This window comes from Canis lupus, chromosome 32, assembly GCF_011100685.1.
Source record: "Canis lupus familiaris isolate Mischka breed German Shepherd chromosome 32, alternate assembly UU_Cfam_GSD_1.0, whole genome shotgun sequence".
In the NCBI taxonomy this organism is placed as follows: Eukaryota; Metazoa; Chordata; class Mammalia; order Carnivora; family Canidae; genus Canis; species Canis lupus.
Window position 1 is genome coordinate 8,865,022 of NC_049253.1, and position 18,901 is coordinate 8,883,922.

Consider the following 18,901-nt stretch of genomic DNA (forward strand, 5'->3'; position numbering starts at 1 on the left):
GGCAAAGAAGTCAGATTCGGCAGAGGTCAGACTCCAAAGACACTTGTATACCTTGAAGATATTATGTAGGCAGTAGAGAACTATAAGAAAATGTTAGGTCAGAAGGCAAGAAAGTTAGATTTTATTTTTTTAAGTCACTTCCATGGTAGAATGGAGGATGGACTAGAAGACAAGGATGAATGAGGGAGATTTAGAAGGAAGGGTCTCACTTTAAAGGTTTTCAGAAAGATTCTTTTAAGATGTGGTATTGCTCAAATATGCAGAACTAAGAAGAGGGAAAGGCTGAGATTTAACTTGCCACCATATTCCTGGCTCAATAAGCTGGGCAGGTGGCAACAAGACACAGAATGGGAGGGGTCAAAGTGGATACAGGACATCAGTAGGAATTTGCACATGCAAGGTAGGATCCATACAAGACAGATGAGGCATGAATTGTGTGTTTGTGGTCATGGAAACCACAGCAATGAAAGGCATCACTAGTAGGAAAACATATAAAATGAGAAAGAACTATAATACACCAATATTTAAGACACAGTCTGAAAAATAAAAGCTTGAAAAGTTCACTAAGAAAGGGCAGAATGGTGGAAGAAGATGTGAAGAAAAAATAACACAGAAATGTGGAAAAATTCAATAATGTTAAATATATTGAGAGACCAAGTATGGTAACGATTGAAAAGTTTTCGCTGATTCTGAAATTGTAATGTCATCCTTGACTTCAGAAAGACAAGATTCAGTAAAGCAATGGAGAGACTGCAAGCAGGTTGAAGGTGAAGACATGGAGGTGACAAAAGCACACTAAATGTACAAGAATCTTGGCTTCAGAGGTAAGAATCTGTAATGGCCCCAGTTGCACTCCTAGTACAAGCATGAAGAACCTAGACCCCCATATTCATCCAGGATTGGTGGTCTGCAAGAGGTCTACGATGAGGGAATAAGGCTGGAGGGAGACAATAAAAGCCTATTATAATAATATTGTTAAAGTGTTGTTCTTAAGGTCTAAGGTAAGTAGGATAGAGACAAACCCAGGGAGGCACTGATAGACAAGGAGAAAACTGAAGAGTTGAAGGAAGACTATTGATTTCACCAAGTCAGAAAACAAGTAAAATGGAAAATAGATCCTGGAAGAGACAGACGATTCCATATTTATCCTAAAAACACAAAGAACAAGAGATGAAGATTTGATCATGGGAGGATGTTCAAGGAATTATGAAATCTAAGGTGGGGCTGGGTGGCTTTTGTGAAGTCAAAATGGAGGTATAGAATTCATGAGATGGAAGAGCTCTGAAATGAGGGTCTGTCACAGGTTTTCACATAAATGTTACCCTGTAAGATTATGGCAGAAGTTCAAGTACAGAGAGACTAAGTCATTTGTCAAAGGTTTTCTAGGGGAATGAAATCTGTGGAAGACCCAAGCCAGGGCTAGATAAAGGGCTTATTAATGGCAGTAGGTTTACATGAGGATTTGCATTGGGAATACCTGCAAAGAAGCAGAAGGAGGAGGCTAGAATAATTCTGATTTCTTGCAGGGTTGTATATGGACGGACCATGGACCATGGAAGAATAAGTATCCCCTACTTTTACCATTATAAAGTAATATTCTGGAGTTTGGGAGGAAGAGGAAGTAGGTATTCTGTGATACAGTTGAGGAATAAGCCTGTTGTTATTGTCTCTCAGTTTTTTTTAAGGTTTATTTATTTATTCATGAGAGACACACAGAGAGAGAGAGAGGCAGAGCCATAGGCAAAGGGAGAAGCAGGCTCCCTGCGGGGAGCACGATGTGGGACTCGATCCCAGGACCCCGGGATCACGACGTGAGCCAAAGGCAGACGCTCAACTACCGAGCCACCCAGGTGCCCTGTCTCTCAGTTTTAAAACCATCGTTTATCCTCTGTTTTGTGATTCCAGTGCTGGGACTCTGAAAACTGCATTTCAGTTTGTCCAGCTGCTCCCTGTTTAACTCTGACATTATGGGGCACGGAAAAGAACCATCTTCATGCATTGTCTTCTATGCAAGAGGAAGACCAGACTATTTCTTTGTCCTTGTATCACTATCACTATTTAGTTAACTTTCCTAAAAGTGTGTGCACTCTCCAATTTACTAGTGCAAAATATTCTTTAAGATTATTATTCTAAGTTATATTCATGTAAGCAGTACATAAAAATTCCCACTTCTCACAACCTTCTCAACACTCAATAGTTTCCAGATTTTTAACCACTGCCAACATGATAGATGTTAATAATAAATTGTCTTTATTATAATCTACATTTCATGGTTCTAAGCATCTTTTCATCTGTCATTTGCTCTGTTAGTTTGCCTCTTCTGAAAAGTCCTTATTCTTTTCCTATTTTTTTCTTGCGTTGTATGTCATTTACCTTTCGATTTGTAGAAATTCTTTATGTATGTTGTATGTTAATTCTTTATCAGTTACATACATCACAAATATCTTCTCCCTTTTTAACTTACCTTTTCCTATTTTTGTGGAACTTTTTGATATACAGAAATTATTCGTATCTTAATATAATCAAAATACCAAACTTTTTCTTTATGATTTGTGCTTGGGAGCTTAAGAAATGCTCTTATGTCCTGACATTATCTTTCTTCCAATAAGTTCTTCTAAAAGATTTAAACTTTTGCTTTTCCCATTAAGATATTTAATTCATCTACAATTTTATGTTGCTTTTTTTTCTATGTGGCTCACTCACTTGTCCTAGTGTCATTTTTGAGTAATATATCATCTCGCCACAATCTCATGAGGCAGTCTCCAGTTATGAAGGGGTCTCTGTCCAGGCTCTCCATTCTCACCTGCTTGTCTGGCCCTATCTCAGTAGCACTTCATTGTGATCACTATGGCCAATATTTCCTTATTCTTAATCTTCAGAAAGTATCTTGGTTATTCTTTGTCCTTTTTTCTTTCCATATGAATTTTCAGATCAGCTTATAAGCTTTCCACAAACCCCTGTTGAAATTTTGAATGTAATTGAAGCTTCAGAGTTCTCTAACAGGAATTTTCCCACTTCATTTTCCAGAAGAAACTCTAAAGGTAATTAGGTTACTATTCCATCTTAAAGGTGAAAAACACAAATATTAGAAATGTTTAGTAAGCTGCCTAATATCGTAGGGGAAGGCTGAGATAAGAACCCAGATTTCTAAATGGTGCTTGGGTGTGTGTGTGTGTGTGTGTGTGTGTGTGTGTGTAAAATGATTGTTTATTTATTCATTTTTTAAGAGTATGAATCTTCCTTTTTCCATCAGTAGCACTTCTTGGTCCTTGGGATAGTGATTAGCCCAGTAGATTGGCTCAGTGCTTTGGGGATTTTGATCCAAGAGAGGAAGAGAAAAACAAGAAGAAAGACATGGTGAATAAAGACAAAAGAAAAGCCTCAATATTTTCTTTATCTGAACTTGCAGTCTTTTTTCCAGTCATGCTCTTTCTTCTCTCAAACTCATCAGTCTTTTATTTACATATAATGGGGCTTTATTACACAGGTCAGAGCAGTGATGAAACTGGCTTCTCTGCTCTCACCCTATGTTTTTAGTTAACTTGTGTGGGTTCTGGGATAACAACATAAAATTCTTAAATTGACTCTGCTACTGTTTTGGGAAGATATGCATAGAAATATTTAAAGAATTTCCGTCTCAGAAACAGTTCAATAGAATGGGTCCCTCAAAAAAAAAAAAACCTGAATATCCACTTATGAACACAATAAAATGACCAAAAAAGGAGTTTCTCAAAAAAGACACTATTTTAAGTATTTTGGTTAGTCGAAATATCTTATAGCCACAATCTGAATTTTTAATGCATATATCACAAAGATTTCTTAGAAACTATGTTCAGATTTTACCTTTGTTGTTATATTAATTTCTATCTCTCTGTACCAGTCTCCTAAAATTGTATAATCTTTTGTTGAAATAGACAACAAACCCTGCAAAGATGTGATCATTATTACTGATAGCTAAAATAGTTCTTCTAATTTGAAAGTTGAGTAGGAATGATCACAGTGTAAATTCATGTCAGTCAGAAAGACAAATGACTGAAGTATTACCTGTTCTCTTCCCAAAATCTCTCCCAAAGAAAACCCTTGATACAGTGTATGGGAATATTTCCAAGAGGCAATATTCATTTTACCAAACCTCTCCCACAGAATGTAGCTACTGGTACCTCAGGACAGATCGAAGACAGAGGAAGGGAAACAGGAAAAGGGGCAGACAGCTGGATTAGACTGTACTGTGGATATTAGTGATGGGTAGACTTCAAAAGACTTAGAGGTTCATTTTGGACAGGTGCCCAGAGATTCGCGAGCTTACCCAAAACCTTCCATAACTTCTCATTTTAAAACTGAGCTAGAATTCCTTTGAGATCAGACTTTTGGTCTTCAGTCATTATTCCATACTCTTGGCCTTATCATTAATGTACACGAGGAAATTGTAAACTTTCGGGACCCTGGAAAATGAGATACTTATTTTAAGTAGCTAACTAACAAAAATAGTATGATCTTTAGTTTTGAAGACAATCTGTAAACAATATATATATTTTTTTTTTCTGGGAGAATAGGAAATTTCTAAAAAACATTGACTTGTTATTTGAATCCATTTTGGAACGATGTTAACAATAAAGCTTTTGAACATGTCTTTGAGGGAGGTGAACTCTTCATGCATGTTCTAATTCATCCGTGAAGACTGATAATAAGTGCTTGACTGGTATGAAGCCTCATCCAGGACTGCCGGAGAGTGGTAGCCTGAGAGACAGGCAGGAGATCAGGGACACCAAAGAGAGAGTTAGTCTGGAAGAGCTGACAAGGAATTTGTCTGCCACTCTGATCGCAGGGAGGGACTCCTTTTAACTGAGCACAGTGAGAGTTACCTTGCAAAAGATATGATCATTATCATATGTCTAATTAAAATGTATCTCTCCAGTGACTCATGTAAGATTTATTATTACTCACAAAACCTACTATGAAAAAAGTTACGTTTATAGGAAGTCACGGTATTATTTTTTGGTACAAAGAATACATTTCTAATACAAGCTTTGAGCCACAATAAACTACTCCCATTTTTGTTAGTATGATTCTGAGTAGGGCATGATTTTATTCTTCTTTAGAAAAAAAGAGTGCTGGGATATAGATTGAATAACCAGTAACGAAATAGACACAAACTAGTTTTTATTGTAGTTACCACAGAACTTATAGAGTGATCATGGGGAAGGATTGTTTTCGTGATCTAATTTGTGAACACATACTTCCTATAAGCTACATCGCACAACAGGTGCAACAGCGTCCACTCTCTATTATACTGCATGAGGCTCTACGGAAGGTCTGAATAACAATAGAATTAAATATGTTAGCCAGGAGAGTTGCAGCTTGGACCTTATTTTAAAAATCACAATTTTGCTTCTAAAAGCCTTGAAGCAGTAACAGTTACAGAACAATTAGCTATATTTACATAGTGCAAAGTTTCTCAATCTCTGGAAAGCCACTATCATAAAACTATTTGATGTCTGTGCAGATTTTACTTAAAAAGTACAGTTCCTGCCAAAATAGCAGTAGCTTGTTTAGAGCTACATGCTCTGCTCTAATAAAAGTGTAAAAATTAGTAACAGTTGTCCCATGTCAATCTCATGCTGAAAGCAGATCCTCAACAGATATGAAAACTGGAATAAGACTTACATCTCACTATAGTTCTTTCCTAGGATTTTTTGAAAGCAGACCTCATTTGATATTTCCAACCATTCTAACTAAGACAGCACTTGTAATTTGAACTATTTTGTATCAGTTTGACCATACTTTCTAAAGCTTCTCCAATCACTCTCCTCTTATTACACACTTGATTTTTGAATTTTCTTAATAATATAATACCCTAAGAAGACTGATTCTACTAGTTATTAGTGATGTATACCAAATAAGGATCCAGAATTATAACAGAAGTTAATTTCATTGTCAATTTAATTCAATGTGCAATTTAAATATTTTTCTTCCCCCAAACATTTTCCAGGATCCAGTCATACACAGTAATGAAATGGACAAACTTGAGCTTCATGCTCTAGCTTCTATTCTAGCTTTGGAAACTATAACTGATTGAGAGTTAATGTTAAAAGAAAAAAAAAGACACAAAAGTTAGAAACTGTTCTCCAAACTATTAAGGAAATTGATACAATACATCGAAGATGTTCATTCATTTGTTGGTTAATTATTTCTGGAAAATCCACTGTTTGTTGCTTACCTGAACTACTTATCATGAGGAAATAAATGTAAATTGGACTGTCCATACATATTAAATCAATAAAGGAAAACAAATTAGTCATCCCTTAAAATACTGTATTAGATTGTCATTATATCATTCATACACTTTAAAATAAGCAATGTTTTGCACAATACATCAGTAATTGGCACAACTAAAAAAAAATTCTTTGAGCAGTGTTAATACATGTTAATCAAATTAATGTTTCCATGTTAATCAAATTAATGTTTCCATTCTCCCTGACTCATTTGACACAATCTCACATACTTTCTCAAATAGAGAAAAGTGTTTCAAGAGGTACTTGATAAATTACAAAGGAATGAACCATTAGAACCTCATACCTTTACCCAAAAAGCCCTCAAAACAAAGAATATATTTGCTCTGACTTATGCTCTGATGCATAATATACACAACAACATATATCTTTTTAAAATTTCCCCTGAAAGAGACTACTGTACTGAAATAATCAGTTGAAAAGTATCAGAAGCTATAACCCTTAAATCAATATTTAATTTATTGAACAACTTTCAAAAACTACATATATAATATACTTACTAAAGAACATAACCATATAAACTGCTCTGGAAATTGTGTATTGACAAGTTCATAATTTCATACCTCTATATATTTAAATTAAGACTTTAATAAATAAACCAGCAAATGCATTTATTATTAAAAAGAAATTTCTTTAAAAATTCAAATCTTAACTTATTAAAAAAATATAATAAAAGACTTTTTTGTACTTTAGTATGCAAGAATTAGATTGCTTGACCTCTCTTTTAATGACTTAATTAGCTGTACTAAAGCCCAGCTGGGCCTCTGCTGACAACATAGCTAGATATTTCAATCAAGCAGTGTTATGGAGAATAAGTAATAAATGCTACCTTGTCGCCATACAGTCCCAAACCATAGTGCATGCTGGTAATGCTAAATTTGATCAGTATGCCTCATATTTCAATTAGTCGTGGTCTGAATCACTAAAACTGTGTAATGTGTATGAATTCCTGATATCAGATACAGAGCCACAGGCTCCCACAGTTAGAAGCCATCGAGTTTGCTTTTATTAGCAGCCAATTAATGGCAAAAATCTGCATCGCTTTTAAAATTTATAACCTCTATTCCAGCTGCATCCACGGCCCCCGCTATACTGTATACAATCAGATCCATATCACTGTCGCAAGTCAAACAGCTGCAAACTGTATTCTGTCTGCAGAAGTAAAAAATCCTTTCATACAGAAGCTTTTTTTAACCTCTTAGAAGTTCTTTTCAAAGCCCAGCAGCACCAGTCACTTTGCGACAATGAGCGATTTAATACAGAAAGAAAGAAATCTACACCAAGGTAACCTCTTGGGATGTGCTAGGTTTTCAAACGGAGTGAAACCCTACCACTCCGGCACCACACAAGGGCAAGCAAAACCACTTCTCCTGACCAAGGCTAAGAAAATATAAACATATAAAACCTGACCCTCATACAGAGTTAACCCATTAAAGTCTATGTAGTCATTAAAACAAAGTGGCATTACAAGAGTTTAATATTAAGTAACTTACATAAAATTTTGGTATTCAAATTTGTATGCTGGAACCTTAGATGCTTCCCTAATAAAACATCTGTGCAGATCACATTCCCCCATCAAGCAGTGGTTTATTGCATACCTCAAAATTTCTAGACATTATTTTTAGGAACCAGACTCTTTCTGACATACGATAAGACAGGAAATTTCAATGTGATCAGATTTAGTAACAAAGCATAATTGCTTTATGTATTGCTAATGCTGTATTTTAAGGGAACAGTTCAGCTTTCTGGTATTATATATTTTCACTTATTTTATACATACTATTCTGTGAGGTCTGAAATACTTTGATATCTCACAGTTTAAATGTTATTTGGGAGAAATAAAGCAGAGTTTCTTCCTTCGGTCTTCTATAGAATACTAGTAATTTTAAAATACATTGTATATGTATATATAGTTAAATTTTGTGTATTATACATGCTCATATTTAGAAATACATATGTATTTCTAGATTTATATAACATAAGGTCATATAGATAAAATAATTTACCTGGAAAAAGAGGAGCGTGAAAAAATACTCACCAACGCTAATACATGGCTATAAAAATGTTGTACTAGGATAATACAAACTGCTGCCATGGCTATTTGAAGACAATAAAATCCTATTTTACAAAATTCAACTGCTAATAACCAGCATTCTTTCTAACTGCTTAAATACTGCAGTAAGACTTATAATGCCACTGTGAAATCATAAGCTAGTACTTCAAAGGTGTTGTATCTGTTACAAATTTAATCTTCACTGCTTTGTCACAACTGATTTCATCCCAGTGGCTTGGAAATGCAGCCTAGCAACATTTCTGTTGTCCTAGACAACCTGAACCAAACTGTTAAATACCTGTCTGATGCCCAAGAATGATTATAATAATATTGACTATGGAATCTCCAACAACTTCTCTGAAAATGTGCAATTAGTCTGTTCTGGTGAATAAAAGAGGAAAAGTATGCTTTACAATGTTGACAAATTGTAGGCATTTTAATAATGGAGACAGAAATTCTGTGCTGTATTACATGAATGGCATTGTGTTCTTTATGCTAAAAACGTTATTCTTCCTGTAAGAATAAAATGTAGTGCATTTTAATAATGTAGTACATGTGATAAAATTAGTACATTTTAAAATTATGTATGTAAATTAATATAGAATTGGATCTCAAGTACTTTCTTTTTCCTACAGGAGAAAATACATCATTTCATTAAGTATCGCGCATCTCAGGAAACCAATATCCAGTAGTTGCTGTCTAAATACCAAAACCTTCTGCACGTGAGATATCAGGTTCAATGTTTTCACTTCCTCCCAGGTATACAGTGACTCACGGGATGAAGCAGGAGCACAGTGCACTGATGGAAACAACTATAAAGTGGTGTTTATGAAGTTGAAGTTGCCTAGACAAGGATATAATGGGGTAGGGTTTTGAAATCTCCTTCCTATTGGAGTTACATTATAAAGCACAAGGTTAAATTCAAGTCTTCAGAGTGATGATGAAAATTTACAACTCTCAGGGACAATTTTAGGTCTGCTCACAGGCATATGGGTTCAGTATTCATATACAGTGTGTGGAAGTATATAAATACATACGTTCCCCAGAGCAACCCTGTGTTATTAGTGGACCTGATAGCAGTTTGTGTTCGAGATCTTTTAAATTTGCTAATCCATTGCTCTTCTCATGGAAGCATCTTTAACTATTTCATTTGTCTGTACTACTTAAATAATACTAGTAAGTATTTCTCGATGAATATCTAATTACTGAGTATGGATTAAATCTAGCAACCAAAACAAACAAAAGCATAGGGAATTAGATTTATTATACATTTCAAAAAAATATGAAATGCCTGAAGTTCTGGCTAAAGACCACTGTTCTATATGGAATACACATCATCATTACAATGTCTATGTTAAGCATGGTGTAAATATGATCGAAGGCCTTCAGTGAATTTAACAGCTTAAGTGATGGCACAGAGTAATTTCAAAAAAAGATGAGAACACAATTTTGTTTATATTATGCCTTGCATAAAGTAAAATATGAATAAATCATAATTAACACAAAGATATGAAAACCCAGTGTGCTGGTAAAATAAGCAAAAACAGAATACACTGATTATAAATATTCTATCCTTATTAGGCAAGAATAACATTATGTTGAGCTGATTTTTTATTCCTATCAATATGCCACTTAAAATGGTTTGATTCCAAACTACAACTGATGTAAGTTTAAATGCATCCTTTAACTAGCATGGTAGGGACACCATTAAACATATATTAAGTTGCCCATATGCAATTCACACTTGTGACTTTTCTCTGCCATTCATGAATTATGCAATTATCCCTAACTCATGGAAATGAAAGTGCATTAACTGCCCACTGTCATGTATTGTCTCTTTCCATGTCCTTGTGCACACATTTCCACAGTTCATTATTCATGGGTGCATCTATGCAAGTGTAAATGTGCACATATAATATGGAAATAGTCACCCATGGATAAATAGCTACTAGACACTTGTTTGTGAAGATATATAGGTATATCGTATTTTATTCCAAAAAACAAAATTTTACAAGGGACACCTCTACTCTTGTCATGGATGCCACACGGTAAACATCTTTATAAAGCAAATAAGGCATTTCCTCACAGGTGAAAGGAGGACGATGTTGGTCTATGAACCTGAAACAGAGCACTTTCATCTTTAGCAACTCTCCTGCTAGCTTTCTCCCCCATTTAAGAGTCTCGTGCTCTATCGACTCAGCTACTCGGGTGCTCTTTCCCCCATAAAAAAAAAATCAGCTTTGATCGAAATCTCTCTGGAACTCTGTTCTAAAAATATTGTACGTTGTGTTTCTAATCCTTACTTTTCTTCCATGTATGTTAGGAAAAAATTATAATGATAGCAATTGACTTCTAGAGAAGTCAATTATTTGAAATAAATCATTTTGGGGGAAATAAAATTACAGTGTTTTCTCCATTGCATGTTATGGTGCCGTGAGTTATTCCAAATTCTAAATTCAACATCCAAACAATTCACCCCTGTTGGGCTACATCCCTCAGGAAGTCCTTCCCACTACGTTGAGTTAGCAGTCACATGCAATGTTTGTGATATAGAGAATGATGCAGAATCCTTCTATATTACATTATTTTGAACATAAGCAAAATCATCCCCATTGAAGTAATTCTTTCTAATGAAATAAAGTGAATTTTATCATACACTTACAATTTTAATTTATGTGTAATGAAACTTCTTAAAAATGTTGCTTCAGGCCATAAAAGCAGAATTTAATGACTTTAAAAAACAAAATAAAATGTTTTTTCCCACAGTATAGATTTTAATTTGGCTACAAATAATGTCCTCAGTCATTTGAAATGTAATTCAGCAAAATATCTTATTTGGTATAAATTATACCTCTATAAAATTCATCGGAGCATTTCTTTTTGGTAGGGAAAAAATGATTATTCTATAATCACTTATGTACATTCTTTGTTAAAGATTACTTAAAATTAAAACTGAAATAATATGCATTCATAAATAGATTTTATTGGCATCTTTACTGCATACTAACAATGAATTAAACACTTAATGCCATGCTAACTGTATTTTACTGAAAAAATACAACTTTCCTTTATCATTATACATGCTTCTTTTTGATTCTTTGATTTTCTTTCAAAGCAAAAACCAATCATTCTTTGTTATGCTTTCATATTTAGAAGAACCTTACATAATTTTCACTAAATATTGTAAAATACTTTGTCAGTTAAATTGTAGTTTAAATTCTGCATCATTTCTCAATTTACAAATAAATGTCATGACTCACACATTTTATGGATATGGATAGTATATAAGGATTCTACTAGTTTTAATTAGACACAGTATGACCGAAAAGAAAAATGTCAGTAAAATCAATTTCAAAATCAGAAAGACAATAAAAGTAAACAGGTGGAAATATTTCACATTTCAAGTTGTATTATTTAGGAAATACTTTTCTACATAGGAGAAACTATTAAAAAGGCCCAATGATTGCTAAAGTGTAAGAGAAATAAAATATGTTCATCTCTAGCACACTATATTTGTACGCATATAAATTGCAATTCACAGAAATACTTTTGCCAAGGCAATAAATCTAGCCAAAAAATAATTGAGGATAAATGCAAGTTTTCATTACTACTCAATATATTCACTTCCATCATAAATAAGGTGTGACCAGCAGAAGGCACTCTTACAATAAATATATACATACGGCTGCTCATTTACAAACAGATTGGAAATTCTGATGAGAGTTTCACTAACTTTCCACAGCACAAATCTTCTTCTCATGTAGACATTAAGTTATAAATTTGTCCTATAAATGTGAAGACAGAGCACATATAATTCTTTCTTGTATAATTTTAAAATCTGTCAGCCCATTCACAATTTTTTTACCCTTGTTTTTAACTTAATCCATAAAAGAATTATGTGGCCATACTCACCATTTTTTTAACACTGTATTTAAGAAATGTTGCTCTCTTGAGAGCTCAGACCCTGTTGAAGAGTTAGCCATAGATTCATATAGACCTGGCTTCAAAACAAGCTTCCAGTTTCATTCTTATTAACCTTCAGAGGTTTGATCATAATTTGCTAGAGCAAGCAGGCATGGTCTTTTAATGGAACTGCTTGGATGTCTGAAAATACCTCTAATTAAATCTCTGTCAAACATACCGCTAACAATGTTGTTTAGTTTGTGTTCATACACAAAATCTCTTGAATGCCTCTCCAAGTTTACAAGATCCATGTTAAAAGAGCCAGCAATGCAAAAAAATGTTACGGCATATGTTTGGATTTTTGTATTTCAGAGTCCTGACTACTTTATCTGAATTACAGATTTAGAGCTTTGTTATGTGTGATAGTTATGATAATATGATCACTAAAGGCACAGAGACAGGGAGACTCAAATCCCTTTGAAAATCCCTTTCTCTATTTCCTACAGCTGCTGCAGGAGTTTAATATCTGATAGAATGATGAAAAAGAACAGGCCGAACTCCAGTTTTAATAAAAATTTTAACAGGTCTACATATAGTTATGAAAAATGTTATTTGCAATGCCGATTTTTAATAAAATTTTCTTAAACCAAAGAAAAAATCCCCAAGGGGCACCTGATATGAATGTGTTTTTCATATGTACTATTTAAGGCTCTTTAAAGGTTATGAAAGTGACTGATAAAATAAGTTCTATTCTATACAACACGAGCCTGAATGCACTTGCACTTTTGCATTTCAATCAAATAAATAAGCAAAGCTTTCATTTTGTATATTGGATCAGAAACAAATATTATATTGCATAGCCAATTTTTATTGTTAGCAATAAAAATTCATATTATTAAGTAACTGCATTTTAAAGCAAGTCAAAGCACTGCTAACAGACATATCAACATATTCTCTAATCTAGGAACGCATGATGCTAAGAAATAATACATTTTCATGAAATTGAGACTTCACTCCTTGTGTTTTTGGAATTTGAGAAGTTGCATAATATTTGACAGCATTTTCATGAGAGAAAATAAATATGTTAAGTATGATGACATTGAAATTTAATTGAATCCAGGCACTTCAGGACTTCTAAAGAGTCTCTCTATAAAGTACAAATTTGCTAAATGAAGAGTCTCCTACTCAGTGACCTGTGCTGGGCGCACTGCGATGTTATTCCCTCTTCAACATGATAAAACTACCTAGAAGATAAAGTCATGAGACAAGAAGCTCATGACCCAGAAGTGCAGCTACATTCACAACAAATGGAAACGAGGTGTTTATTGGAGATCAGAAAGAAATTTTAATTTACTGATCTAATCTGCAGTAACTATAAAATGGGAAGGCTTTGTGACTTCCAGTAGGATAAACACAAGACACAGGTTCAGTTTTAATCTGTAAAAATATATGGATTGACATTCTTATCACTAAAGACACTGCATTCCAGTGGAAATACTGAGTTCTCTAGCATTGTTTCTGAAACTTTTTGAGTACTTACAAAAATACCATATACCTTATGCAATATATCTTATGCAAGATATTAACATTTTTTTAGAAATTTGATAGACTTGAATTAAAACTAGCTATGCTAATACTAGATAACCATCCTATTCTTTACAGAGGATGCATACAAAATGCAAATTGACGTCACAGTTTGTATCGTGTCCTGTATCATGTGAAAATATTAAATTTATCATGCACTGAAATTAGAATAGTAAAACATTATCCACTTCATTACTGAAGATTGTAGGGTTTGAATATTGAGCCATCTTCTAAACATTTCGGCCTTTTGTACAATATATAAATGGAATTTTTTTTTTAATTTGTTCATGAAAGACACAGAGAGAGAGGCAGAGACACAGGCAAAGGGAGAAGCAGGCTCCATGCAGGGAGCCTGATGTGGGACTTGATCCAGGGCCTCCAGGATCATGCCCTGGGCCAAAGGCAGGCGCTAAACCACTGAGCTACCCAAGGATCCCCTATAACTGGAAATTGACAGCTATTGGTTCATGCCATATTTATAATCCTACTAAGTAACAATTTTTAAGTGACATTTATAATTCTAAACCAAATCAAAATTGTTGACCTAATTGATTGACCTGATATTTCCCTGTATTTTTAGTTAAAAGACATTGTCTGAATGCAGAGTTGAGGACAGTACTCTTAATCAGGGGTATTTGAAAAAAAAGGGTGGTAACTAGAAAGAATGAAAGAATAATGTATTGCTTTGACCATTCCCCCCCTCCCCCACTTGATTTCTGTATTGGGATTACAGTGGATTATCCCCAATCAAATCCTATTTTTCAGGTCCTTGTAGACATCCTTGATATTACACTAACAGGAGAACAAATTTCTGAGATCATATCTAAAATGCAAGCATTTGCCTATAAAATTTATGATGACACAAGAAATATGGGGAAAAACACACATCATTAAAATAATGCTATGGCATTAAATATATCTTAAATTCCCTATTTATCATGTTTTTATGCATTTTAAGAAGGACTGTTGGATGTTTCATAAAAGTATTTGCTTTCAATTATAAATTAAATTCCAAGACACTAGTTTAAACATGCTTTGACTAATTTCACATTTTAAAATATCATTAAACTTCATAAAATTAAAGCTACAGATCTTTTCATTTTTTCCAGAAAAGCTCCAAGAACTATATGTAAAATAACAAATTTCCTTAGAAAATAAGAAATTATCTTATTTGAAAATATATGTTCAAGTCTTTAATGGACGCTCTAGCAAAAACCTTACACTACAGCTCCATTTAGTCTTCAAGCAACATGGATCTAACACATGTCAAAATATTTGACTAAATAGGCCTATTTTTATTCTCTTAAAATGAAACATTGATATTAGCGAATAAGACATTTTACTATAGGGAAGAACTACATTCTTCAAGCAAGGCCCTCCCAATGAAAAAATAAAGCTTTAGTCAACTATAGATAAAATTTTTAACATTAATTGGATACCATATGGAATCTGTAATACTTTTATCCAATGATTAATAATTTAGCATTTTAGCAAAATTCTGCATTTTTCCTTCAAAGTTCACTACAATGTTTAGCCAGGATACTTTGGGTTTCAGGTTTATACAGCGCCTGAACTATTTATATATGTGTGAAGAAAGAAGATAGGAGACCTTTTCTTCCTAGATACCAAACTTTGTCATTTCGATTCATATTTTTACCTGTATCTTTCAGTGGATTTTGAAATGCAGTTTCAGAAAAAAAAAAAAAATACTTACCTAAAAAGTTTAGGTTGCTACTATCTAGAGAAAGTAGATACAAATATTATATATACTATCTAAAATGATCTCTGCTTAATTTCATGGTTTCCATAGAAACCACTTCAAATATTTATAAGCCACAATGACTCTAACCATTGGTCTTTATAAAGGCTTTTATAAGCTGACTGGTGATTTTCACACCCCCTAAAGTGGGATAGTGAAACAAATTACTCTGGATACACATATTTAGGGATAAACCACACAATATATTTTAAGAATAAGCCTATTTCTATAAATACAAAGAGACATAGAAGGAAGGAAATAAATTCCTAAAATAATACTGGTTTTATTTTACTCAGAAATATGGAGCATAGCTCATTTGTCTGTATCTTTATAACAAATTATCCAGAATTATATGATTGCAATATATTATTGCATATTAAGCAGTTCCTAGCTTTTAATTTTCTCACTGGCCTTGATCTGTATGGTGCTAAGTGAGGATTCTGTGTTGTTATTAATTGCATGTTTCTCACTTCATCAAATGTGTTTTTAAATCTTGTAGAATGTTCAAGACTTTCAAAGACCAAGAGTACCTGAGAGATCAATTCCCTTTGTTTTCATATTCTAAAATAATACCTCCTGACAGCCTTTCTTTTAAAAAACCAGATAACTTGGAAAACAGATAAATTAGGATGTGATTATTCACATCACAAAAGAATTCACAGATGGCTTCCTGTAAATCGGGAGCTCCCTATTTAAGTGTTTGTTTACAGATCATTAGCTACTTGACAAAGAGGCTATGGGGGCAGAAAAACTTAAAGCTCAAGTGCAGGGAGACACTGCCAATTGGAGATCAATCAAAAACGAGGAAAATAAAGCATCCATGGAACCAGCATGTGAAAAGAAAGTATGATTCCCTTCATATGCATGTATATATACTCCATGCACGTATACACTTCCTATATACGCGCGCACACACACACACACACACAGAGTATATGCGTTTATGTCCACATTAGAAATGTGTGTACACATTTACACACAAATGTACACCCATAAACATATCTAAAGAAGCGGCTTTAACATAAAGTAAGATCACCCACAGGCCAGCTGTATGTTCTTAGTTTATTTCGGAGATTTTTTTTAATGATTCAAAGATTTTTTTAATGTATGTTGTTTTAAAGTATCTCCACTGATAGAATATATGAAATTCCTTTCAGGTTTTGTAGTGGAGTAACTGTCACACACCTAATTGTCTTGAACAAAGTAATCCTATTCTTTTTATCACATCAAACCTACTAAGTTCTTATACATGTGAAAGACATTTGGCTAAACACTACAGAAAAAGCAAGGCAATAGTGATCATAGAGAAAAAATATAAATTTAAGTGTTTTTAAATACTATGGTCATTAATTTGTTTATAGAACTCCTATTTAAAATTACCGTATTACAAAGGATTATTTGCAAAAATAATATCTTTGTTTTGATTTTGAAGACCACCAGTGGCTCCCAAACCATAAAGAGATGTCCTTATCATTCAGGGTAATAAATGTAAAATGACTTTTGGAAAGCTCTGTCTTCAATCCAAGTTAACTTCCTTACTAAATTTTGAAAAAAAAAAAAAAAAGAAAACTACATAATGGAGGAAGAGTAATAAAGATGACAATATCAAATTCATACCATCCTCTTGGTTTATTGTCAAGGCAGGTGATATCTTTCAATCATTAACTGTTAATGACAATCTCTTCAGGATTATTATATAAAAATTACAATTTTATTGAAATATTATGGCAAATAAATTTCAAACTTTAAGTTCTCTGACAAAGGAAAAACAAATCTTAAAATATGAGAATATCTTTGCAGTGATTGAGACCTGGCTTAACCATTCTCAATCTCCAGAAGCACATATTGATGGCTTCCTGCATGCCTAATTTGGGGCTACACATTTGGGCCATAAAACATATACAGATTGTGCTTTCCAGGTTTTTACCCATATTAGCTCATATTTTACCCTATACAATAATTATCTATTCCTTACATGGTATCCTAATAACAAACCAAGAAACCTTGTTAGATATTCAAAATAGGTTCAAAAACTTCAGTGCTTTATTTTTATAACAAACTTTGATCTGAGCTTACAAGTTTAATTTAGGGCTCCTTAACCAGTCAAGATAAAGTAGAATAAAGTTAATATTTAACGCATCATGCATTTAAATGTTTTAGATCAATTTTCCACCCACATTTTAGAAATAAATTTAAATTGCTGAAGTATCTAATTTAAAAGAAAAAAATCACAAACAGCATGGAAGAGAATTACCCCCATCTTTCAAGTAAACAGATTTTTAAAAATTGCTTTGAAGTCTAAGTTGTGATACTTCACTTGGATTTGAATAGGAGGGGTTAAAGAATAAAGCAAAGTTGTGCAGAAAAAGTGTAAAAGGGAGAAAAGAAAAACAAGTGTCTTATTACAGCTAAATCATTTCAGAAAAAAAAGAGAGATGGATTTGGCAGTAACCACTAAGTCAAAGTATAATACCCCAGAAAGACAATATAAGACAAACACATGTATTAAAGGTTGCATACTTCAAAGCCAGAAAACAATTCAGAACATTTTAAATCTTTCTTACTACTCTTTTGGAGTAGTTTCCTTTATTTCAACTTCCATCTCAAGATTCCATCACAACCTGAACATTCCATACAAGTAACACTGTGTGTCACTAAATTCAAAATAAGCATTATCTATTTAATGACTAAGAAATTGCAAACTGCAAACTCTATAAATCATATAAATATTCAAAATTTGGACTTTTGAATGAAATTCTATTTTTAGACATTAGTTTCATAATAATAAAATAAGTCAATATGTTTTAGGCACATAAATCAACTGTTCATAGCTCTAAATACATTTGTTTTCTCATCCTAATGCCTGATAAATACATGTAGATTATAGGTAATCTTGAATATTTGGGAAATACTTAAATTAGGACACCATGGGATAAAAAAAATTTGATCAATGCTCTGATGGCCACACAAGGATTTACTTTTTCAAGACATGAGTAACTAGTCTGGTTAGATTGCACGTGAGATAAAAATAAACGATTTAGTGCTCATTAAAATATATATATATATACATATAAAAATATATACATACACATATATATACTTACATATATATATTATTTATATATATATAATATATATATATCAGGGACACAGACTATTTTGGTTTGTTTTGGTTTTACTGTTTGTTTTAGTATGAATTTGCAATGATTGCTTTATACAATACACCATTCTAGAATGTTTACAATTAATTCTGAATGTCCTGAGTTCTCCTCAGAGCTTTATTCCTGGGAATCTGCTGAATTTCATGAAGTA

General features: G+C 33.2%; 1 long non-coding RNA gene across 3 annotated transcripts in view; it reads left to right on the forward strand.

Annotated features, from left to right (window-relative positions):
- LOC102154537 overlaps positions 1-18,901 on the forward strand; it is a 39,501-nt gene that overhangs the window by 18,378 nt on the left and 2,222 nt on the right. For all 3 annotated transcript variants that reach the window (XR_005382516.1, XR_005382514.1, XR_005382515.1), the window contains exons 2-3: positions 720-824; positions 8,979-9,207. This is a non-coding gene — a long non-coding RNA (uncharacterized LOC102154537). The remainder of the gene's footprint in view (positions 1-719; positions 825-8,978; positions 9,208-18,901) is intronic.